This window comes from Protopterus annectens, chromosome 6.part0 (genome assembly GCF_019279795.1).
Source record: "Protopterus annectens isolate FY-2018-M chromosome 6.part0, PAN1.0, whole genome shotgun sequence".
Lineage (NCBI taxonomy): Eukaryota > Metazoa > Chordata > Ceratodontiformes > Protopteridae > Protopterus > Protopterus annectens.
In genome coordinates this window covers 701,147,964-701,175,542 of record NC_056737.1, presented here as the reverse complement: position 1 = coordinate 701,175,542, position 27,579 = coordinate 701,147,964, and the positions used below count along the sequence as shown (strand labels likewise).

Below are 27,579 nucleotides of genomic sequence, written 5' to 3'. Positions count from 1 at the left end.
TACTATTTGTTTCTTTATTTTTAATATGATTATTTAGTTGTTTCTTTCTGCCCTCAGGCCTGATTACAAAATACCTCACATCATATTCACAGTCATGATTCTTGCAAACATGCCATTTACACAAATCAAAGCTTGGAAGTCTCAATTTTTTACTGAATGCTTTGAGATAATAAAATCAAGTATTACTAACCACTGGATAAACTACTATAATTCACCATGTCTTTGTCTTTAGCTTCACTTAATATAAATGGAATTAATAATTCAAAGAAGAGGTCAATACTTTTAAGATACTTAAATTAAACAAACCACAAATGGTATTCCTACAGGAATCCCATTTTAAAAATACAGAAAAGGATATTGGAAACAAAACACTTATATGGTACTAGCTCATGCTTCACTTACGTCTAAAAAGAGAGGAGTGATGATCCTATGGAAGAATAATATTATCTGCCCTCAAATATTACATAAGCATGAAGACCCTGAGGGACTGCTAACTATCACTACACTAAACTTTAATCATAAAATTTGGACGCTTGCTAACCATTACCGGTTCCCAGGTTTTAACCTTTACTGGTTCCCAGGTTTGGGTGCTTCAACTACCAAGCAACATCTCAATTTTATTGATAGTACATCAAAAGGGAATATTATTCTAGGGGTGAGTTTTAACTGCTTATTAGATAATTCTGATACAACAAGTAGTCACCACTTTGACTAACATCCACTGCTAAAATTCTTAAGAAATGGATAAATTCTCATAATCTGTATGATATATATAACTCTAAAAGTAACAAATCACTCTGTTATACATACATTAATCATAGATTTAAAACTCAAACCAGAATAGATAAAGTTCTTATCTCCAATGATTTAAAATTAAAGCCTACATCCTTTACTATTCTTCTTTGTCCTTTATCACACCATGATTGTCTTATGTTAGATATACAAACAGGCTTCATGACACTAAATACTATTACTACAATTCCTGGCTAAATTGCTAAACTGAAAGACTTCAAACCATGGTTATTAACAGAATTAAACTTCTTCTTAGAGACAAATAATAACTCTGAAACAAACATTTTTGTGATTTGGGGTATATTTATGGTAAAGCTATAGTCTGGTATAAGAAAAAAACTTAAGGAATGGGAATTGGAACTACAGAACCTACAATCTCAATTAACTTTCTTGAGGTCTAGGTCATCACAATCAAACTCAAATAACAAAAAAAAATAGATGCATTAAACAAGAGATATCTAGATATTTTGGCATACAAAACAAATTTGCATTAGAAAAAATGAAATTAAATTCTTATACTCTTACTCCCAAACACATGCACAATTTGTCATTAGGAGCAAAATTACATTCCAAGGTAAATAATATTTTAAAATTATTACATGAAGGTACTAACAAGACAGTTTCTGATACTGGAGATATATTAGAAGCCTTTAGATATCATTTCACCAAACATTATAACTCTGATAATATAAACAAAAATGTTATAGCCCAAGAATTAATCACTTTAAATTTGAAGGTCATCTCAGAAACTCTTAGTACAACTGTTGAGAAATGAATAACTCTAAATGAAATCAAAAATAAAATCTAAAACCTTAAATCTAACAAGACTCCCCACAAAGATGACATTATAGCAGAGATTTATAAGCTTTTTTCCAGATTCAATTATATCTTTACTTCATAATGCCCTGGTTGAAGTACAAACTAAAAATCTGATCCCTCCCTCTTGCAGATACTCCTTGATTACCCCTATTCTTAAATCTGACAAAAAGCAGCTATGTAAATCATATAGATGAATTTCCTTATTAAATAACGACTACAAATTTTTATGTCTGTATTTGTGGATAAATTAAAGGTCCCACTTTCACAATTAGTTCATAATGACCAAACCAGGTTTATTCATAAAAGGCACACTCATGATAATATAAAAAGAATATTAACATTAATAGAATTCTTAAATAAAAAAATTAAGAAGTTTTGTTGGCAAGTTTAGACAAAGAAAACACATTTGACTCAGTAAACTGGGATTTTTTGCGTGAAACACTAAACGCATTCTCGTTTCCAATATCTTTCATCTCCATGATAAAGGCTATTTATAAGGATAATTTGGCATACATCAAATTAGGCATCTCTACTTTAAAGTGCATCCCTATAACCAAAGGCACCAAACAAGGCTGCCCTTTATCCCCAGTATTATTTTCCCTTGTCATATAAATATCGTCATCAATAAGAAACAATCAAGAAATCAAAGGCATTGACATTTATAATCAATACAATTCTGAAACAACGCTATTTGTGGATGATATTCTGCTTACCTTACTTAAGTCAAATAACATTATCAGAACTAGACACAATAATAAATAACTTTCAAAAAATTTCAGGCCTCCACTTTAATAAGCAAAAATCTAAACATTTTATTCTAACGACAGACACATTTCTACTAGTTTACCAAAGCATCATAGGAGAACAAGTTAATACACTACATTACTTAGGGATAACCTTATCCAAAAGCTTGAAAAAAAAAACAAGAGAAACAAATTATAAAAACATATCCCAGGTAAATACTTACATAAGCAGCTGGAACAATATGTTTTCTCATTCGAGGACAGGCTGTAATTGTTAAAAATTACTCACCTTCCAAAAAATGTATATATTTTTCTAGCTCTAGACATCCATCCTGGGAATAATTATATTAAACTCATAAATAAAACTTTATTAAACTATCTATGGTACCCAAACAAAAACAAGATTACATATACGAACCATATTAGATCTTGGGATGGTGGTTGTTTAAGATTCCCTGACTTGGAAACCTATATCAAAGCATCATTACTTAAATATACATTAAAATGGATTTATCCAAATTACTACTCAAATTAGAAGATCTCCATATAGCTATAATACAGAATAAAAACTCACTGGCATGTAAAATTCCTTCCAAACATCCCTTCAATAAGTTCTGTTTTTTTCTTAGTCACACTGTTCAATATAATGTTACAAAACCCACAAAACTAAACTATCTAAATAACATTATTAACTTTGTAAAAATAATATACTCACATGCAGATATCAAATCCTGGTTTGACCTAGCAATTCCATTTAAAATCCCAAAAAACTTCCCAGATAAGCTGCACATTTACATCCGTAATGAATGGGAAACTAAACATTTTATTTGTTTGAAACAATTTATTAAAGATTTGAAAATTAAACTTTACAACTTCATCAAATTATAAAAGGCTATAACTTATCACCCCAAGACTGGTTATTACTACAAAGTGTAACTGCTTATTCTCAAGACTAATGCAGAATTATTCACAACTCTTCATATTTAGATCAACCTCCCTTAATCACACACATATCTAAAATATTATTTAATGACCAAGTGTTTGACAATTTAGTATCCATAGTATACAGTATTTTGTTAAATTACAGGTCCATTTTAACAACTAAGCAATGAAACATGACGACAGGCCTACCACATAGTCTCTCGCAGACAGGAAAACTTAAAATTCTATCTTCAGTACAACTTACTTCTTGGGGTCAATATATTTACTTGGAATTTTTTACACAGAACATTTTTTAATTCTTGACAAAAAATGCTAAATTCCTAAAATTGAATAACATTTTCTGGAGATGTCTAACATCATGTAATGCAGATTGGTTCCATATTTTCTATGATTGCTCTAAACTAAGGATTTTTGGAGCGATGTTGATGATTTTTTTCAGCTTTATTTTCAGATAACTTCACATTAACTAAAACTTTGATTTTTCTTAATGTTGATGAAACCGTTTCTTTGAATAAATCAAATTCATACTTATTATGGACAATATTAGCAGTAGCCAGGACATGTATTACAAGGAAATGGACCTCTACCACCTCTTAAGAGTTTTGGTGAATTTCTCTCCTTACTAGAAGAAACCATAAATAAGGAAGTCAGAAATGAAGAACTTTATATCCAAGGAGTTTTACTAACAATACATGGACAAAGGTTTGAAACCTAATTGAGACTTTCTGAACTGATTTTTAACCCTGTTTAATCATTATCTGTTTGCTTCACTGAATTTTTTTCTTACAATATTTGTAATATTCAAACATTTTTCAGGCCTCTGTAAAAAATGTAAATAGATAATTTAGTTTCATTGTTGTTAAAAGTTTTCTGTTCATTACGATCAATGTATTTCACAGTGCTTCTTCGCTTATTTTATCTTTAATAAAATATTGGGAAAAAATTAAAAGGATACAAGATTAATCTTAACATAGATAAGTCAGCCAAACCCTTTGCCCAAAGATGACAGACTTGTCCAATTTCATCTATCACAAAAACTGAAGAATTAATTAAGGAAGGCAGAAAAGTAAGATAACTGAAAATTTGTCAAGGCTGTCAACATGGGACTCCTCAACTGTAATGCCACCCAAAGTAAAAAGTCCAAATAAGGTACAGTTATGTTTGGATATGAGATTAGCTAATCAGAATACTCAGAGGCATCTTTCATTCACCTAGAAGACATTCACTGAAATGAATGGGACCTCTGTGTTCAGCAAACTGAACCTCAAGTAAGTCTACCATCCAATTAATCATCATCCTGACAGCAGGCCAATTGCTTTCTCCAAATACTCTGCTGTGAAAAGGTATAAAAATATACACTAGGTGTTAGTCACACATCAGAAACCTTCTACAATGCCATTTAATTGATGATACAATGTATGCCATGCCTTAAAACTTCAACAATACAAAACAGTTACTGCAAGAACAAGACAGAGGATTATAAAACCCCACAAGTATTTGACTGACTTAAGACAGTGTAAGCTTGACAAAGATATGCTCAAGCTTTATAGTTTTATATTTCTTAGAAAAGTATATGAAGTGATCCTAGCAAGATCAAAGCATTTATTGCTTTATTACCAGCAAGTGGTGTCAGTGTCTGGAATGTCAAGAGTTTGCTTGGCATAGCAAACTACAGTGCTTGTCATAAAACACTTTAACACAAAGACATCTCCACTAATAAAACAAATGTTTTTGAGTGGGCTGATAGACACCAGAAAGATTCAGATGAGTTGAAAAAGAGATTAAGTTGTAATTCAGTAATAATGTCAAATTCAAATCTGAGTTAATTTTAGAAGAAGATGCAAACAAGACTGCCCCCCTGCCCTGCTGACAACTGCTCCCTCACTTATCTCTTGATGCCCCAAGAAACCCCATCCTGGCCGACCTATACCATCTAGATTACTTTTTTTCTTCTTTTGCTCTACAAGTTTGTCTTACTCTTCAGTGTTTTCCTCCATTTAGTTATTCATTCAACACATTTTTAGTAGGCAAGTTAACTATGGATGAAACAAGTTCATTAATCCAGAGGTCTGGAGCCATAAAATTCCCAGACGCCACAGGGTTTCTAGATGTTCTGAAGTACATTTTATACTTCTTTAATGATCTTTACATACAACAATGACCTGAACAAAAATTATGTTTAAGGAAAGAAATTCAGTCTAACTTTTCAACTGTATTTTTTCCTGAATCCTTTCAAAACACCCCAACTGATCAAGACTATACTGTAATAACTGTTCTGGAAATAACTGCATTAAACCAGGGATCTTGGGGCATAAATAGCACAGAAGCCATGGGGGTTCTAGATGATCTAAGGTGCATTTTTAAGCAACCTTTTCATCCAATGGTGGCCTGAAGATAATTTACAATTATGGGAAGTACTTCAGTCATGCTCTTCAACTTTCTTTTTCCTTAAATCCTTTCATCATACCCTAACTGATCAAGGCTACACTTTAATAACCTTTGTGGAAATAACTGCATTAGTCTGGGGGATTCCAGAAGTACTGGGGTTCTAGATGCTCAGAAACACATTTTAGATTGTTTTTAGTCAACCTTTTCATCCAACAATAGCATGAATGAAAAACACAGAAGTAGCATTCTACCTGTGTTGTCAATTTTCATTTTTCCTCAACAATTGGGTTTGGATCCTATCCTTGGATCCAGCTCACCCGTTACTAATACTTGTGGCTACTAAAATCTCTCAAGCTCTTCCTTTTCCCATAATGCACCAACCCTAACACTCCTCAGATGTTTGCTGTTATTTATATATATATATATATATATATATATATATATATATATATAAATATATACATATATATATATATATATATATATATATATATATATACAGTACAATGATAAAATGATTGACTTTAACAATTGGCTAAACTTCTGGTGTCATTCTAAGGGAATCCAGTATCTGTCTGCCTGGGATGACATGATCGACAGACCACGCTGCTTTGCCAGACATGGCCTGCACCTGTCACCCTTGGGATTCCGGATACTGGCAAAGGCTCTTGCCACCCATATAGTGCCTTTTTTAGGCAAGGTTCAAATGACAAATTCACCACCGTAACAGGTACAAGCAAGCAAAATCTGAGGGTAAAGCTACTCAATGCTAGAAGTCTAAACCTCAAAATGCACTCACTCGGGGCACTCATTAAAATGGAGAACACTGACATCTGTGCAGTGACAGAGACCTGGTTCAAAGCTCCAGAGAGCACCCCTGCATTACCAGGCTATAATCATTACCACACCTTTCGGCCACCAAACCCGGACTGAAACACTAAAGGTGGAGGCGTGTCCATATTCATTAAGGATATCCACACCTCCAAGCTAGTTGCTCAGCATAATGCATCCAAGATTATCCAAGTTCAACTAACTCTGGGCAAAACCACAATCCAGATTGTAGCTTGCTACAGACCCCCCACCATGCCCCAGGATTCCCACTCCTCTTTTCATGATACACTGGAAAATATTAAGGTACAACCCAACACTCTAATAATGAGTGATTTCAACTACCCTACCATTAACTGGGAAAACTACTCATGTACCAACTCTTTTGCTCAATGTTTTCTGGAAATCATCAATGCCAATGCTTTGGATCAACTTATCCACACCCCCACCAGAGGCAGCAATATCCTAGACCTGGTCATCAACAACATGGGTGACCGGTGTTCCACACCAGAGGTCAGCTCCTCGTTGGTCAGATCCGACCACAAGCTAATCACCCTAGACATCCACATCCCGCTCCCACCCCCCATTAGGAAAACAACCGTAAAATATTTCTCCAAAGCCAACTTCACGCTTCTTAAGACAGAAGTGGCAAACTTCATGACACCCATGCAGATGGACAATAGAGGTACGACTGCTGAATCCTACACAAATGCACTTTATAAGCACTTACACAAGTGCATGGATCGTGCTATCCCTAACAGAATCAAGATGCTATCCTCCAAAAAAAGGAAGCCAGTCTGGTGGTCTTCTGCCATAAACAAACTCTACAACAGAAGAAAGAAACTGTTGCAAAAAAGAGTAAAATCCCATGATTGGTGGAACTCCCTGGTCAGCCTCAGTAAGAAGCTGAGATCCCTCATAAAATCCTCCAAAGTTAGTTATGAAAACAAAATTGCCACTGATTCTAAAGACAACCACAAAGCATTCTATAGCTATTTCAAAAATCTCAATGGCAACACTCAGATCTGCTCTGAGTTACAGCACAATTACACTAAATATACAGAACCAACTGATATTGCCAACATCCTGGCAGATAGATTCAGTGCTAACTTTATCCCCCTCTCACCCCCTAAAGGGCCCATCTTTATACCGGAAGAATGCAAAGTTCCTGTAATCACGGCTGCACAGGTAAAAACTTCACTCTCTAAAGCCAAAAACACAGCATCCATGGGACCTGACAACATCCCAGGCTGCCTTCTACATGAACTACAGAATGAACTGGCACCCCACCTAAGTACCACGTTCAATCATAGCCTCACCTCAGGCTTTGTGTCCATTGAATAGCGCAACATGACAGTTATCCCACTCCACAAAGGGGGGGCCACAACAGACCCCAGGAACTACCACCCCATTAGCCTGATGAGCCTCGTCTGCAAGGCCATGGAACGTATCATCATGGAACTCATAAACAAAGACATTGGAGATCTCCAAATCCTGGACCCCACACAGTTTGGGTTTGTAAAAGGCAGATCATGTCTCCTAAACCTGATAGACTTCTTTGAAGTAGTCACCAAAGCCATAGATGATGGTAAGGTGGTTCACACAGCCTATCTAGATCTCGCCAAGGCATTCAATACCATCCCCCACTCTGGAATTATAGATAAACTCACTAAACTAGGTATAAATCCCTATGTCACAAGATGGGTTGCCAACTGGCTTACATGAAAAAACCCACACTGTGAAAGTAGCAGACTCCAAATCAGACTTCACACCAGTGACAAGTGGAGTACCACAGGGTTCAGTCCTGGGTCCTCTCCTGTTTGGTATCTACTTCTCTGAAGTACAGGCTAACACAGAAGGTCTTTGGCTAACTAAATTCACAGATGACTGCAAACTAGGAGCCATAATTGAAACTCCTAACAATGTGAACATCCTACAAAAGGGCCTCACTGAGACAGATGCCTGGTATCAAAGATATGGTCTCAAGCTCAATGCCAAAAAGTGCACTGTCATCCCCTTTGGTAAAAATTCTCTACCCATGAACTACCACATAGGTGGTAGTCTACTTAACACTGAAAGTGTAATAAGAGACCTTGGGACACAGGTGGACAGTAGTCTCTCCTTTGATAATCACATCGCCAAAGTGGTCAGGAAATCCTTCTACGTGGCACACCTCATCACAAAATGTTTCTCATCCAGAAAAAAAGAGGTCATTGTTCCCCTCTACTCATCACTCATTAGACCCATTATAGAGTACAATGCTCCTTGTGGTATGTACCTCACAAGACATCTACAACAACTGGAAAGGCCGCAAACATACCTCACAAAGAGGATTACTGGCCTCAAACAGATGCCTTATGCAGACCGTCTCAAAACACTCCAGCTTTACTCCGTCGCATATCGCCTACTCAGAGGTGATCTCTGCCTAACATACAAAGCTATGTCAAACCCAGAGCTCTTGGACATGCTCCACTTAAAGAAATCCCAATCCCTCCAAGCTACACGCTCTAGGGACCTAAACCTTGTCACCACAATAAACAGAACATGCTGGAGGGATAGATTCCTGTCCCAGAGACTTCCCATACTCTGGAACAGACTACCTATCTATGTCAAACAGAGCTACTCATTAGCACTCTTCAAGAAAAATCTTGGTGATTGGATGGGTAATAGGAAATTCACCCCGGGGATCACTTCTGTGGTTCTGCTTGACAGGGGCACAGGAAAATAATTTTCTTGGGTGGCGAAAGCCAGGGTACATTTTTGGCTAGGCTTGTATAGGCCCTAGGGCCAATAGCCTAATACCTACCTATGAACCTATATATATATATATATATATATATACATATATATATAAATATATATATATATATATATATATATATATATATATATATATATATATATATATATATATATATATGGGTCCCTATGAGTTGATCGACAACTCAAAACATCGACAGTGACTTCACCGACAAGTGAATTCACCGACATGCATAAAACACAGGCGTTTACCAGGTAGCGGATGCAAAGTCGCTACTCATGCCTACCATGGTTGCATGACACTGCCACACTTACTAAACCATGGTAGGCATGAGTAGCGACTTTGCATCCGTTACCTGGTAAACGTCCGTGTTTTGCGATGTCGGTGAATTCACTTGTCGGTGAAGTCACTGTCGATGTTTTGAGTTGTCGATCAACTCATAGGGACCCATATATATATATATATATATATATATATATATATATATATATATATATATAAAGTTCCAAAAAATAAATTCCAGCACTCAGAATGATAAATCCAATATCGGATGTAATAAAAAGACCAAAAAAGCACTTTGGAGGTACAAAAGTACTTTTAATGCTGGATGGAACAAACATTCAGGTTGTTCCTTCATACAGCCATTCGGCTCAATCGAAGAGAAAACACAGATCGGTGACCGATTTCTCCCCCTGGTGTTGTCAGTGTGAAATTACAAGTAAGCATCAAGTAAGCATCACACCAGCCCATGCTTTATAGTGAGGAGAACAATTACATAAAATATATAATATAATGCAAAGATTCAAAAACAAATATGTATATACATACATATATATATGTATATACAAAAATCATATTCAGCATATTATCATGCTTTTAAATAAATAATAGAAAAAACACTTACAAAATATTAAATTAAGCTTGTACATAAACTGATACCAAAAGTATATAATTATATATTATATACCATAAATATACATACATATGAATGTAGTATATTCTCATACAATTACACATACCCAATGATGAGTATGACAACATTATTATTTATTATAAAAACTAAAAAGAGAGTTGGGAAAAAATGAAAATGAATAGAAAAGGAAAATAATTAGTATAACTATAGAAAAGAGGAGGAAAAATTGAATTGCCAATGATTACACACACACATATATAAATATATGTATATATATATATATATATATATATATATATATATATATATATATATATATATATATATATATATATATATATATATATATATATATATATATATATATAAACTATTTAGAAAAGACTTAAAAATATAGAGCCTACTTGGAGCTCAATCTGAAGGACAGTTGCGTCCTTATAGTCTCTCATTCTTCCAGAATCCAAGTAAGAAAAGGACGGGAGTTGGTGGGTGGGAAGTTGAAGAAGAATGAAAATGAACAACACAGAGGGAACATTATGGTGAGTACATAACTTATTTATCTGACGTTGTCAATCTTCATTCATTCCTCAACAATTGGGATACAGTCCGCAGCTACCTAAATTCCCGGGTGGACTCTAAGAAAGGATGTTCCTGACCACAGTTGAGTCAAAGGCTGCTCTTCCCCCAGAGAGCAGAGACAATTTGTAATGAGTGATAAAAGTATGAGGATTGGTCCAGGTTGCAGCTGTGCATATATCATCCATGGAAGCTTTAGAAAGAAATACTGTGGTAGTTGCCATAGACCTAGTCGAACATGCTCTTATATGCTTTGGTAAAGTTAGGTCCAGATTGTTCTAAATAAACATTATGGAAACTGTCAGTCATTTGGCTAAAGTGACTTTTGCAACTGGTTTGCCCAATTGTGAATTTGTAATGGATACAAATAATTGGTCTGTCTTTCTGATTTCTTTTGTTGTATGTAAGTAAAAACATAATTATCTATGAACATCAAATAATTGTCACATATATTCACCTTTGTTTGAAAATTTGAGAAAGAAAACTGGTAAGTTAATTGACTGATTGATATTGGATTTTAACACCACCTTGGGAAGGAAAGAAGCATTGGTCTGTAATGTCACTCTATCCATATGAAAAATCAAGTAAGGAGGTGTAGATGATAAAGCTTAAAGTTCTGAGACTCTTCTAGAAGAAGTAATGGCCACTAGAAAATTAGTTTTGCAGGTCAAGACCTTAAGTTCACATTTAGCTGCTGGTTCAAAGAGGGTTTGAATTAAAGTTTGTAGTAACAACTTTAAGACCCATGGTGGAGTAGGATCTTTATATGGAGGTCTGAGCAGGAGGGTGCCTCTTAAACATGCATTATAAAATTTAGATGAAGCCAAGGAGAAACTGTCAAATCCAGTGTGAAATTAGATATTGCTGCTAACTGAACTTTGATTGTTGAGGAGCTAGCCTCCTCATTGAAAATTGTTGCCAAAGATTCCAGAACACTTTTGTACAGGAGCTGAAAAGGGGTCAATATGTTTTTGCTGTGCCCAAAAGGCAAATTATTTCCATTTGCTTCTGTAAAGTTTTCTTGTGGAAGCCTTATGTGATGATAGAAGAATAGGGTGAACAGGGAAAGACATCATTGGTTGGCTGGATATCAAGGGAACTGGAGAATCCATGCTGATAGCTTGAGGATTGAAATATCCAGATGCGTCATGCCTGCAGTGTGAGACAGGAGGTCTGGAACTGGATCCAGAACCCAAAGTGGGTACAGCAGATGAGGCCAAAGGAAGGGAAATCAAATCTGTTGAGGCCAGTAAGGTGCAATGAAGATAACCTTGCTCTTCAACCAGGAAGCTTTCTGTAGAAATTTGGGAATTAAGGTAATCAGTGGATATGCACCGAGAAGACCAGGGGGCCAATCATGGAGTAGAGCATCTCTTTGTAATTTCCCCTGTGGGGGGATGAGGGAGAAGAAGCTGTTGCACTTGCTGTTTAGGGGAGATGCAAAAAGATCACAGTAAGGCTTGGCCCATTGGCTGAAAATCACCCCTGTTTCTTGTTGAGAGACCACTTGGGAGGTAGTGAAATGGACCTGCTCAGTTTGTCTGCTATCACGTTGGACTTCCCCAGAATATGCATTGCTATTAGAAAGCAGTTGGAACTGATTACCCATTGCCAAACCCTGAGGGCTTCTCGACATAAGGGGTAAGACCTGGTTCCCCCTTGTTTGTTGATGTACCAAACTACTAACATGTTGCACATTTGAAAAGCAATTGTCCCGAAAGGGAGATAATATTGAAATGCCTGCAACGCTAAGAGCACTGCTTTCATTTCCAGAACATTTATATGCACTTTGGCCTCTTTTGGGGACCAAGTGCCTTGGACTGTTTTTCCAGAACAAAAAATGTCACTGAAGCATACACAGGCTTCCCAATTTTGTCCACTGCCCTAGACTCCCTGTTAGGGGGATGGACAGATGAACTCTGTTCTGCAAGTTCCTTCTTAGTGGCCACCATCATGACCATGGCATCTATGGACCCTCTCATGTTCCAAAATTCCTTGCCTCCAGGTGGTGCCTGAATCTGATTCAGTCTCCTGGGAATTGGTTCAACTGTGTCAGGCTCCTTCCATGCCTGCTGAGAGACCAAATCAATGAGCTTGTTGGTGGGTAAGTCACCCAGGAGGTAGACAGGCAAGATCAAAAAGCCTCCAGGAACACTGCCTCCTCTGAGGAAGGGTTTTGGGCTGACCAACCACCCACATCTTCAAGTGGTGATCTTGGAGACCTTTCCCCTTTGTTGAAATCAGTGTCTTCAGTGACAGATTCCTGAGGGGAATCCAAGTGGCTCCTCTTGCATTTTCTCTTCCTAGGGACTTCTTCAGTGGGATGTTCCAGAGAGGTGTTGGAAGACATGGTAATACCCTGCTTGGTATCCTGGAGACTTTGGGTAGGCTGTTACTGTGGACCAAGACAATGAGGCTCAATGCACAAAGACATGTGGGTCCCAGATGGATCCAAGGAGGGAGGAACCATCAGTCCTGCAGGAGCAGAAAACACCCTCTCCACTGCCTCAAAGGCAGACTGCTCCAGGGAAAAGGAAGCCAAGATTCTGACCCCTAAGCTCCCTCTGCCCAGAAGGCAGCCAACCTGAGAAAGAGGTCAGAGTTGAGCTATACAGTGCCAAAGTTCCATGAGTCAGAGACAGCACCGAAAACTTTGGAGTTGACCCTAACACCTCAGACCCGATAGGAACACCCCAGTTCCAAGAGTCATCTGGATATAAAAATAACTCCCATGTATATTTGCATGTTAAGAAACTTAATTATCATCCTGTTCACATCTGCCTAGGTGGAACTCCTGGAAGAATGAGTAGATGCCAGTGATGGGGATCTTGGGCACCAGCTTTGGATCCGATAAATTCAGATCCGATGAAGCTGATTTATTGTCAGAAGCTGATACAGAAGAAACCTTTTCCTCTGTGGTTCAGTGGTAGGATCCGAGGATGGTGTAGAGGATCCAGAAGGCTTAGAAGACTCTTTTGGCCTTGTGCTTGAGGGTTGAGCCCCAGATAACACTTTGGAAAAGGAAGGAGTAATCCTTTTAATATTAATTTATTTTTCCTATCAGCCAAGGTCCTAGGATTAAATCCCTGACAAATCTTGCATTCAACATTTAAGTTCTGAGAGCCTAAACAATAAACGCATAGAGAGTAAGAGTTTGAAAGTGGAATTTTATGTCTGTATTCCATGCATTTTCCAAACCACAAGGGGGCTTTCTCAGACATTTCCAATGTTAATAACAAAAAACTATGATGATAAAAAGTTTACTCTAAAAAATGTTATAAATTATAGAATTACCAGCAATGGTAAACAAGGTACACTCTAAAATGTAGAAAGGGAGGTATAGGAATAAAGAATGAATATAATATTAAAGAATTATTTGAAAAATTTCACTTATCTGAAATTCAAAAATGCTATCTAGCTCAAGAACCAAATGTGACCATGTCTTCAAGCTAGAGTGGCAAATGAGATCTGAGGAGTGTTAGGGTTGGTGAATTATGAAAAAGGGAGGGACTCGAGAGTTTTGGTGGCCATGAGCTTTAGTAATGGCTGAGTCAGACCTGAGGATTAGATCCGAGCACAATTGTTGAGGAATGAATGAAAACTGACAACATCAAATTCATAATTAAAGAAAAAAAATACAGTCTTACTGGGTCTCAGTTAGAAAATAAAACAGTAAACATATTAAGGGTTCCTTTACATTCATTTACATCTTATTTCTGCTTGAATAATCACTGCATCTTCTTTTCAAACAGTATTTTATATTTAATAAAGCACGACGGATATTTTTATCTTCTTTTGCAACCAAGAAAAAAAAATTAAAATTCAATACTTGGAAAATAATTTAATTGTTTCTAAAAGTTTTAGTATTTTTCCTTGCAAACTATGTGCCATACATTGTGTCCCTCAAACACTGTAAAGATAAAAGTATGCATGTAAACTAGGAAAAAAAAAAGCTCTGCTGCATTCCCATATATAAACCTTTTAAACCATTCTGAAATCTGCCTGAGTGCAAATGTTATCAAATTCTAGCTATGTGTTCTCAGAGTGCATAAATCAGTAATTTCATGGCATTTATAGTGGCAGGTCCTAGACAATGCACTCCCTTATCTTCTAACATTACAGAGAATTGAATAACACTTCCAAATGTTCCAATATGTAGATTTGTATGTTTTGGCATAACTTAAAGTTGGCATATGGCCCTATTTCTTCCTTCTTTCCCAAACGTATGCAATTTAAAGAACTCAAACAGATAAAATCAGTAATATGATATTGCATATACACTGCATTCACATATTACTCTTTTTCTGAACTTAAAGGAAAGCATTGTGAACCGTTAGGTGGTATTGTTCTTTTGGCGATAATGGAGAATGCCCGACTCAGCATCAGAAGTGTTGATTCAGAATCAGTGATGCGGTTGCATGAGCAGGAAACTGTGACCTCATGCATTTTTTCTCAATATTGAGTGCACATCATCTAGCATTATTAAGATAGACTGGTAGTTGAATAGTCAGATGGGTAGATTGACTGATATAGATAGAGAGATAGGTAAACAGATAGATAGACAGATAAGACAGATACACCTTAATGTGAATTCCATTTGTAAGGGTGTTTGGCACCCTCATGACTCACCCACAGCAAGTATATTTTAAAGATGAAGAATAGGGTGTTAAGAGGGCACCTCTCCTTCACGTTATAAACAGAATAAATAAAACATTTTACTTTTGTATCCCACCCACTGCTGAAATCAGGTTTTTTCATGAGCTTTATACAGTCCTGTTCTCTGTTGTTCCCACACCCTGGTAAGCTCCCCAGTATGACCCATGCTGGCAGAGTCTGCCTTCTTAGACAATTCCTGCACACACAGACCCTTCCATATGCAGGCCATAAGACTGTACATAAATAAGCACTGCAGAGCAGGACAAACCAGGCAAATAACCATAATAATGCAGTCTGGTAAGGGGTTTTCTTTGCCCTAAGTCTCACCAACATATGCTGACCTCATGATCAGCCTGGGCAGGCCATAGGGAGTAGGCTTAGCATGTGTTCACCCCATGTCCACAGGGTAACTGTGTCTGTTCTGTCATCATTCCCCCAACCTGGAGTTATCTCTCAAAGCCATGGTCTCTACCATAACCAGAAACTCTCAGCATCAACCCTTCCCCAAAGACATACACACGCATCCTCCCTGCCAGTACCTCCAGACACACAAGCTGCTAATCTAACTTAAGTTCTCTGGGCATACCTCTCAACCTCTTAGCCCAAAAAATCTGGACAAAGCCTGATCTAATGGAGGAACAAAGGCCCAAAATAGTAATACATTTTAAACATTTGTCATAAACTTAGAAAGTAGCTACAATGACAGTGTGTTAAAATGCATTGTCTAAAATATATCGTCTGAAACTCAAATGGATGTCATTACTCAGTGATTTTGTTCCTCATATCATCCCAGTGATTTGAAAGAAAAACACATTTTTTGACGTGCAGACTGAAATTTTTGAAGCAAAAATCTGGACATTCTGCAAAAATCTGGACGGTTGAGAGGTTTGTCTCTGAGTCATAATCAGGGCTTCATTACTCTACACCATCATTCTAGCAGATAATTAAAGATTATAGGAGTTACATGTGCCTTACAGATCACATTATGTGTGTTTTACTGCTTGGAAACTCCTTAACTAATTTCTAGCTTTTGCTAAACTGACAAGGCAGCTGTCAAAGTACACTGTACTTCTGCATTATCGTAACAGGTACAGACAAACACTATTAAGATGCAAAGCTCTTTAATAATACCACTCTTCTAGTATGCCACTATTTTACTATATCCTTCTAAATGCGGATGAAATAGTTAACTAATTTAAACATTTACTGTATATAATAAATGCACCTCCTGCTGTATGGCAAGCATGTATAAAACATATTCTGAGATATCTTTACTAGTACTGCTCCTTGCAGAAGCACTTAGCAACTCTAAGAGTAAATACAGCCTTCTGTTAATTTATAAGCTACCCAATGCCTTTAATGTGACTCTTTTATGACTAGTGTTCCTTTCATATTACCAGTTTGATCTGATATATGTAATTGTTCCATGTTACTAGAATACAGCCATACAACTTGTGCTTCACCTTGGCTCTTACCTGTTAAAAGCATATTTGACTCACATGGAATAATCCAATCAACAAGTATAATAAATAACGTAAAAGAAAAATTACTTTTTGTAGTCGGCAAAATATTTGCAGAGCTGAAATGATAAGAACAAAGGGCAGACAACATCAAAAGTGTTTAGATCAGGACATAGCAACAACCTGCTGCTGAGCTGTGACTTTCTTTCAGGAACAAATAACTACTTCCCTTATTAATGGAATGTAATGTGAAGTTCAGAACACTTTAAAATTCAATGGTTTCTGTAGCCATTTTACAAAGTGCTGGTATGGTTTTCAGACAAATAAAAAAAGAAACATTTGCATCTTCAGACAATGTTAATATATATATTACTCATCATGGCCTTCATTTCAAAGTTCAGAACAGTAGTACATATTCTGTATTCTTGCCAGTTTCACCACATTCCACATTACAACTTCTATTACACAATATGCAATGTTGCAAGGCACAGCTGAGGCATTCTCTTCAGATTTCTATACATTTTATTTTAGAATGCCATGCTTCAAGAACTTTCATAAATAAGTAAATAAAATGAACTAACTAGGGAACAAGCTCTCACTAAGACTATAAGGGAGCATGGTAAGTGTCTGTTGTTTAGTTTATTCCCAGGAATAATTTTGTGTATGTAGATCTAATCTAGCCCAGCCTGACATACTGCACTAAAAACTAGTATCTAGCTCATGTGAATAGCAAATCAAGAGGCTTACTACCTTCATCAGAAAACAAATGCATTGCTTAAAGACTGTGTGTCCATATGCAGAAACAAAGCATTTACAGGCAGTACCATTATTACAGATATAAAGCCCTCAGGGGACAGCAGATTACAAATCATATACTACATGACAATCAACAAATGTGTAAAGAACTGACTGGGTTGTCCCCAGTAAGGCATTTCTTGAAACTTTAGGGCAGTCATACTTCAGAAATATGAGAAATATTTCAGTAATTATGAAGACTGTGCTGTGTGAACCATGCATGTGAACACAGCATCCATGCTTGTAATAAGCACATTTTCAATTAAGTAATAATAACTTATTTCTTCATGTCTCGTTATTATAAGATGCTACTTTGCCATGCAAACAGTACATGAAAAGACATTGTCTACTCTTGTAACAAACAAGTTTTTGTTTAACTTGTATTGACCTTTACTAAGCATGATGAAAACAAATTTGGGCAATCATTAACAATGAAAATACTGTTAAGTCTATTGTTGACAAAAAAACAAGAACATATAAAGTTTGGAAGCTAAAATAAATAGGTGGAAACTGATCCTTCACGTGTCATTGGGACCTTCTTTACCATTTAAATATTTGAATTAAACATTCAGTTGGAATTCTAATTTATGCAATAATTAATTAACTTACCTCTTTAGCATTGATGTTGATTAAATATTCCCATATAGATAAAGCTAATTTATGGAATCTGTTTTTTTAATACATGAGCACATTTCAGTTTCTTCTGCTTATGACAAGAAGAATAATTAGTCTCGTCCTTTGGACAGAGAACATCTGTGTGCAAAGCATACAGCACTCTGGCAGTCATCCATAACAAATCAACACTTGGCACAAAGATGATGCAGGCAACTGTCTTCTAGAAATAACAACTTCCAATAAAATGTGCAGTTTACTTCATACAGGCTACCTGTGCAAAAGTCCAGACCTGTGTATTTCCACTTATTTAAGGAAAAGTTAATTTGTAAACGCTGCTACCGTTTCCGAGGTATGTATTTCCAATCAAAACTTTTTTTTACTGGATGCAACAGTCACTTCTTTGCCATTTACAAAGGATTTTAGTAGTTCTAGTCATATATGTTTGCAGCCATTCCATTCTTACCTATGTAATGGCTGTTGATTTAAAACAAATACCTTTATAAAACCTTCTAAAAACACTGCTATTGTATCTTGCAAGAACCAATTCAAATTTGTATCCAGTGGAAATTTATTGTAAGTAAATAAAACTCAAGAGTTAACCACTTTCATTCAACATTGGTAAGAACTTCATCAGAGCTACATACACAAATTCCATTTTGGTTTACATAATCAGTATAATCACATGACAAATGAAAACCTTCCCAAGCCATTCTTAAAGAGATAGTCACCCTCAAAAAAAAAAAAAAAAAAAAAGCTAAAATATCAGAACTTACTGATTAAAAATTCAAAACATATAAAAATGTTACAATATGACTGTAGTGAAATAAATAAGTAATCAGTTGTATTTAATAAATTACAAATTCAGTGCCTTTAATTGTAAGAAACTATCAAAATAAATATATTCATTTAGTCCTGCGGTCTGAGAGGCATTTAATAACAACTGACAATGCATTTCACTTTATTCCAGCCTTTTATCCCAACTTACACCTCTCTCAGAAATCTATTCCTTTTCTAAAATAAAAAAAAATAACTTGTTAAAATTTGTACACACCTTTGAATGTTTATTTAGGGCATTTTTACATCTCCCTTTTTAGTGCACAGGTGTGTTTGTAAATCCTAGTCTACAATGCATACTCAGTCTTCTCTATGTAAAATCTGGGGCAGGTAAGCAAAATGCAAGGCAAACTACCCCTCTTGTTGTACAGTTGTATTTACTTGGGAAAAACAAAGTTTTCAAGTAAGAGGAGATGGTAATGTTTATACTGTCATAAATAAACCTACATTGTCAGCAAGCCCTACACTTGTGCATCCCCTTGTTTTTATCAGTGTTTCCTGTCACTTCACTGGTCCTTTTTTCTAATAAGCCTTTGACATTTATACAATATTTGTAGGCAAAGGCTTCACCTAATTTTTGTGTTAGACTAGTGGAACCAAACACACCCAACCAATTTTTGCAAAAAATCTTCTTCACCTCACCTTCAGTGTGGTTTAATGTGAGAATCGTGGTGTTAGATCGCTGGTTGTTTCCATTGCTTTTTAAAACCCCAGATTTGGAAGACCCTGAATAATCTAAAATTGTTTTATATCTGGATGCTCTTCCTGAGACCACTTCAAAGGCTACATTATTCACTAATTCCATGGGGTTAGCCATTTCCAAAAAGAATATCTTAAGTTTGTCCAGCTCTAACAAGAACTGGCTATCATCAGACACCAGCCTGGACAGGCTCACAATTTGCCCTTTGACTAAGCTTTTTTCTGCCACATAGGGTGGTTACTGAAGTAATGTGTGTAACCAATGAAAAAATGTTGGCATCCTAACATCGGTTGATTCTTATCAACAGCGTGCCATGTTTTTCAAAGCCATGATTTCCAAATAACTAATGCCATTGTTGCTGTTGTCACATGTAAACCTAAGGAAGTCTACACAATTATTAATGTGCCCAAAAACTCATCATGTTTAGCAAAGGAATCTGTCCACAAAATAAAAATATCTTCCAAAAATCTTAGATACAGAAAAATACTGGGCCAAAATTCACTGTCATACATAAAGTAATTGTCCCAGTACTACACTTAGAGGTGGAAGGTGGGAGAAAAGGTCGGAATACCATGAACTGCAGTGGTAGTCTTTATTAAATGCCTCTCAGACCCAGACTACTCCTACTATGAAGGAATTTGTACACCTGCCAACTGAAGTTTGTCATCTTGAACTTGTCATGATCAAGACAAGAACATCTGGAATCACCTCTTCATATAATACATTGTTGAAATTCAAAGAACTGCTGGATGAACAAACTTTAATAATTAACTAACAACTACTCATCACATTTATTTTTCTTTATAGCAGACACCACTGTGAGTTATTTTAGTTGTTTATTGTTCTTTTAGATATTTATATTTGTTTCTATTGCCATATATTAATATTTTCTGTTAAATTTTTCAATATAAACAAATGTAATGCAAAATATTAATATTTAGTAATAGAAACAAATATAAATATCTAAAAGAACAATAAACAACTAAAATAACAACTTACATTGGTGTCTACTATAAAACAAAGCTTCATAGAAGGAGTAGTCTGATTCTTCCAGTTATTGGTGATAACTTTTCTTGCTAATGTTAAGATACTCCATAAAAGAGGGTATTTCACTTGGTCAGCATAGACAGAGAATTCATATTATGCCAATATGTTTTAAGTTTTATATAATTGTAAAACATATGCTGCCAGTCAGCTTTAATATTTAGTTTACATCTCCAGCATCCTGTGTTCACCCCCCCCCCCCAAAGATGAATGAATCTCATAAGCAACTCATAGCCTTAATCCTCAGAGCTTGTACTAGCAGACAAACTGTGAAAATGTTAACATATGCAGCTGTGGGCTCAACAGATAATCATGACTGGGCATGTTTTTGTCTAGATATGTTCTAGTCTAACAGTTTGTGGCAGAGGCATGAGACAATGTGCTTCTACCAATAGGTTCTGTAGCAGTCCTACATTTGTTTTCTGCAGCCTCTATTTGCCTGGACCTTGCCAAGGCCTTCAACACCATCCCCTACTCTGGAACCATAGATAAACTTACTAAGCTGGGCATTAATCCCTACATTACTCGATGGGTTGCCAACTGACTTACTGACAGAACCCACACTGTAAAAGTAGCTGACTCCAAATCCAGCTCCAGACAAGTGACAAGTGGAGTACCTCAGGGTTCAGTCCTTGGACTGGTCTTGTTTGGCATCTATTTCTCTGAAGTACAGGCCAACACTAAGGGACTCTGGCTAACAATGTTCGCAGATGACTGCAAATAGGGAGTCATTATTGAATCCCCAAATGATGTGTATATTCTACAAAAGGGCCTTACAGAAACACATGCTTGGTGCCAAGCTCAATGCCAAGAAATGCATAGTTATCCCCTTTTGGAAAAACATGTAACTGGGAATTACCACATAAGTGGCAGTACCCTAAACACTGAAAGTGTGATAAGAGACTTAAGGACACAGGTAGACAGTGGTCTCACCTTCGATAACCACAGTGCCACAACAGTCAGGAAATCCTTCTATGTGGCACACCTCATCACTAAGGGATTTTCATCCAGAAAAAAGGAGGTCATTTTCCCACTGTACTCATCCCTCATTAGACCCATTATACAATACAAGACCCCATTTGGTATGTGCCTCTCAAGACATCAGCAACAACTGGAAAGGCCACAGAAATACCTCACTAAAAGAATCACAGGCCTAAAGCAGATGCCCTATGCTGACCATCTAAAAAAACTCCACCTACACTCTGTTGCATATCGTCTACTCAGAGGCGATCTCTGCTTATTATACAAGGCCATGTCAAACCCAGAGCTGTTGGACATGCTACACTTAAAGAAATCTCAATACCTCAGAGACACATGCTCCAGGGATCTAAACCTTGCCATCACAATGAACAAAACATGCTAGAGGGATAGGTTCCTGACCCAGAGACTCCCCAGACACTGGAATAGACTGCCATACATGTCAAGCAGAGCGCCTCTTTGGCCTTCTTCAAAAGGAACCTTGATGATTGGATGGGAGATAGGAAATTATCCCCGGGGATCACATCAGTCTCCCTGCTAGACAGGGGTCCAGGGAAGTAAATACTGTGGGAAGAAATAGTCAGGGAATTGTTATTGCTAGGCTTGTATAGGCTCTAGGGCCAATAGCCTAGAACCAACCTATGAACCTATAAACTGGTTTATGAGAATATTCTGGATTACATCACCAAATATAATATACTTTCAGACAGACAGCACATTTTAGACTCATATCAAACATATTATCATAGCAATGTACTACTTAATGGACCAAATTTACCTTAATATGGAAAAGGTGATGTAAAAAGAATTAAGTTTTAGACCTCAAACATACATTTGAAAATATGGAACACGGGTTGCATCCAGAAAACTAAACAATATTTTTTTTACAGAGATCCTTCAATGGATTAACTCCAACATATCTGACTGCAATTTTATTGAACAAGCAGATAATATACCCTCTGACATTACTAATATCTCAAAAGGAGTATCATAAGGGCCAGTACTAGGGCCGCTGTTATTTCCAGCACTCATTGAAGACCTTCTAGTCTCCCCAACATATAATGCATTCTATATACAGACAATTTCGTGTGTCTAAGAACAAACAAATCCTCTGTACAATTAACCTTAGGCTTACAAAATGACTTCATTTTAGTGTAAAATTAAGACTGCAGTAAGAAATTTTACATAAACGCTCTGTCATCTGCAGTTATGATGCCTGAGAGCCACAACAGATTTGCTAAACGCTACCCCATTATCCCTAAAGATGCCAACAATACAGAAATTCTAATTGCTGTCCATAAGAAATACACAAGCATAACACTGGACTTAACCCTTTCTGTAACATATACACAGAACTGCAAATAAGCCAGGTACTAAACAAACTGAACGTTTCATAAAAAATATACAGACTATGAAGATGATGCATGCAATTATATTAAACATATTTTTACCCAGACTTGAATAAGTCCTGCCAATTGTAATATTATACTCCTCACTTAACAGAGGTCTCTTACGAACTACACAGAGAAAGATATTAAGATTTTTCCACTCATCTCATAACACACAACTTTAATGTGTCACTATACAACAATCTAAATGGCTGCCTATTGAAATTACATGCATAATTTTAAAGGATAATGAGGGAAACGTACTCACAAGCGAGGAGAGTGTGTTGAGCAGATGGAAAAAGTACTTTGAGGGGTTGATGAATGAAGAGAATGAGAGGGAGAGAAGGTTGGATGATGTGCGGATAGTGAATCATGAAGTGCAGTGGATTAGCTAGGAGGAAGTAAGGATAGCTATGAAAAGGATGAAGAATGGAAAGGCTGTTGGCCCAGATGACATACCTGTGGAAGCATGGAGGTGTTTAGGTGAAATGGCAGTGGAGTTTTTAACTAGATTGTGTAATGAAATCTTGGAAAGTGAGAGGATGCCTGAGGAATGAAAAAAAAGTGTTTTGGTAATGATTTTTACGAATAAGGGTGATGTGCAGAGCTGTAGCAACTACAGAGGGATTAAAATGATCAGTCACAGCACGAAGTTATGGGAAAGAGTAGTGGAAGCTAGGTTAAGAAGGGAGGTGATGATTAGTGATCAGCAGTATGGTTTCATGCCAGGAAAGAGCACTACAAATGCGATGTTTGCTCTGAGATTGTTGATGGAGAAGTACAGAGAAGGTCAGAAGGAGTTGCATTGTGTCTTTATGGATTTAGAAAAAAAGCATATGACAGGGTGCCTAGAGAGGAGTTGTGGTATTGCATGAGGAAGTCGGGAGTGTCAGAGAAGTATGTAAGAGTGGTACAGGATATGTACGAGGGTAGTGTGACAACGGTGAGGTCTGCGGTGGGAGTGACGGATGCGTTTAAGGTGGAGGTGGGATTACATCAAGGATCAGCTCTGAGCCCTTTCTTATTTGCAATGGTGATGGATAGGTTGACAGACGAGATCACACAGGAGTTCCCGCGGACTATGATGTTTGCAGATGATATTGTGATCTGTAGTGAGAGTAGGGAACAGGTGGAGGAGACCCTGGAGAGGTGGAGATATGCTCTAGACAGAAGAGGAATGAAGGTCAGCAGGACTAATACAGAATATATGTGTGTGAATGAGAGGGAGGACAGAGGAATGGTGAGGATGCAGGGAGTAGAAGTGGTGAAGGTGGATGAGTTTAAGTACTTGGGATCAACAGTTCAGAGTAATGGTGAGTGTGGAAGAGAGTCGAAGAAGAGAGTACAGGCAGGATGGAGTGGGTGGAGAAGAGTGTCAGGAGTGATTTGTGACAGATGAGTACCAGTAAGAGTGAAAGGGAAGGTCTACAAGGGGGTAGTGAGACCAGCTATGTTATATGGGCTGGAGACAGTGGCATTGACAAAAAGGCATGAGTCAGAGCTTGACGTGGCAGAGTTGAAGATGTTAAGATTTGCACTGGTTGTGACAAGGATGGACAGGATTAGGAATAAGTATATCAGAGGGTCAGCCCTGGTTGGAATGTTTGGAGACAAAGCCAGTGAGGCAAGATTATGTTGGTTTGGACATGTGCTGAGGAGGGATGCAGAGTATATTGGGGGAAAGATGCTAAGGATGAAGCTGCCAGATAACAGGAAAAGAGGAAGGCCTAAGATAACGTTTATGGATGTGGTGAGAGAGGACATGCAGGTGGTTGGTGTGACAGAGCAAGATGCAGAGGACAGGAAGAAATGGAAACAGTTGATCTGCTGTGGCGACCCCTAACGGGAGCAGCCAAAAGAAGAAGAAGTTTATATATTCAGTATTATTTGTATAATTGATTAGAACTCTGTTTTACTATGTATGCTTGTCATTTTGTAGATGGGCCCATTCATAGCTGAATATGGTTAAGCTGTTAGGAGCTAACAAGTTAAATTAATGAAGAAAGAAGGAAAGAAATAAAAAAATTGCCAACATGGAAAAATAGGTTTAGGAGAAACATATGAAAATAGATCTTACCGTGTAAAAGGACATTAACAATTTTCTAGCAGGTATAGTCATCTGTATAAAACAGAGTAAAGATTGCCATTGCAAGGAATTTAAAGTTTGAAGATTCCTTTCTACATACATCTCTTTCTGAAAATGAAGAATCAAGAAGTTACCTCTAACAGTACAGAAAACTTAAGCACAATATATAGATAATTGCAAACATTTTCAGACGTAGTTCAAGTGAATTTACAAGAGCAACTTGATGTCTCCAGAATCAAGTCTGGTTTTCATAATGAATCTAAAACCAAATCTGAGCAGGTACTGAATACTTGTGCAGTAGCAGGGTATAATCCTATTACCCAGATCTGAAAAGCCTTTGAAGAAGCTAGACATTTTGTGACTGTACACATCACATGAACAGATCCCAGAAAAAATGCTAAAGACTAAAAAGTTTTAAATGTTCTGCTGTTAAAATGACATGGTAGTGTACTGTATTAAATGATACAAAGTATATTTTTTAAAACATGATATAGTTACCACATCATACAGCATTTATTATCATCTATAGTAATATATTATTTTTTAATGTATCATCAAGAAAAGGGTGCTGTCTTAACAAGGAATGTGTATCACATAGTAATATATTAATTAAACAGATGCTACATCACCCAAGAGGCAGACTCTTTATGCAACAGCAGTCCAATTAAATACACAGCTTAAGCAAACAACTTAATTCCTGGATCTAACTGAAATTAATTTGAAATAGCAATTAAGAAAAATGGAAAATTTTTTATATATATATATATATATATATATATTATATATATACATATATATATATATATATATATATATATATATATATGTATGTATATATATATATATATATATATATATATATATATATATATATATATATATATATATATATATATATATATATATATATATATATATATATATATATACACACAGATATATGTGTGTGTTTGTGTGGGTGTATGGCAATGCATGAAAAAATAATGTGTATAAGTGTGTGTGTGTGTGTGTGTGTGTGTGTGTGTGTGTGTGCGTGCGTGCGTGTGTGTGTGTGTGTGTGTGTGTGTGTGTGTGTGTGTGTGTGTGTGTGTGTGTGTGTGTGTGTGTGTGTGTGTGTGTGTTGGGGGGGGGGGCTAGTCTGTAAGATACTTGAAATGTATAACTTGGTTTCATAGGTTCATAAATTCATAGGTTCATAAGTTCACAGGCAAGTATTAGTCTTGCTGCCTATGCAAGCCATTTTAAGCCCAGCCACTTTCCCTTTTTGTGCTTGAAATATCCTATCCCATTTGATTACAGACTGGCCTCACCCATCTTATGGTCAATAATTATATATTAGCCCTAATGAAAATAACTGGATTCATACCATAAACAATTTGACAGGACCCCCATGCATGTGATAAAACATTTAGGAGCTGCCTCTGTCCATTAGTAGTATAGGGGGAAGTTCTGGGGTAAATTTTCTGTTTCCAATCCATAGATCTAAGTTGCATTTGAATATGGACAGGGATGAACTTTGTTTCATGTGGATGGGGAGTCTGTTCCACAGTAGCAGTACCCTCTGTGAAATATACCTGTCCTTCCAAACTGTTCTGTTGATATTGCAGAAAAGGTTTAGATCCATATACTGAGTATTTCTGCGGATGTTTGGCTTGCTGATATGCAGCAAATCCATCAATAATGGGTCAAGGATACCTTGTATGCCAGACACAGGTCACCTCTTAGCAGTCTGTAGGATACCGATTATAGTAACAGTTCTTTAAGTTAGTCCTTGTAGGACATGTTGTTTAGGCCTTGAATCCTTTTAATAAGGAATGTCTAGGGGAGTTCCAGTTGCTGCATGTGCCTGGACACATACATGCCAAAAGGGACATTATATTCAATGACTGGCCTAATGAGAGCTGAGTAAAGGGGAACAATGACATCCCCAAATCTAGACACAATCCATTTCTTTATAAATTATGCAGTATAGAAGGACTTATTTTACAACAACAGACACATGTTGGCCATAAGTTAGGTCACTGTCAAAATACATTTTCAAATCCTGACAACCTGGGTCAACTCCTAGGGACTTATTTTCAATGCAGTAGTTCCCTGGAGAAGATGACTTCACAAAAGATACAATAATGCATTTTTTGGCATTTAGTTTCAGTTCATGATTTTGGCACCAATTATTTATTTGGGACAAACCTTCCTGCAGGCCAAGTCATTTGGAGATTTAATGAATTTTCCTAGCTTGCAGTCACCCACAAAATTAGTCA

At 36.7% G+C, this 27,579-nt stretch overlaps 1 protein-coding gene across 3 annotated transcripts in view; it reads right to left on the bottom strand.

Annotated features, from left to right (window-relative positions):
• Positions 1–27,579, bottom strand: part of ESR2 (estrogen receptor 2) — a 2,041,892-nt gene that overhangs the window by 1,597,031 nt on the left and 417,282 nt on the right. For 2 of the 3 annotated variants that reach the window (XM_044074391.1, XM_044074390.1), the window contains exon 1: positions 18,283–18,399. The exons of the other annotated variant lie outside the window; for it this stretch is intronic. The gene's annotated coding sequence lies outside the window, so the exon portion shown is untranslated. Of the gene's footprint in view, positions 1–18,282; positions 18,400–27,579 lie in introns of those variants that run through there. 3 annotated transcript variants of the gene reach the window in all.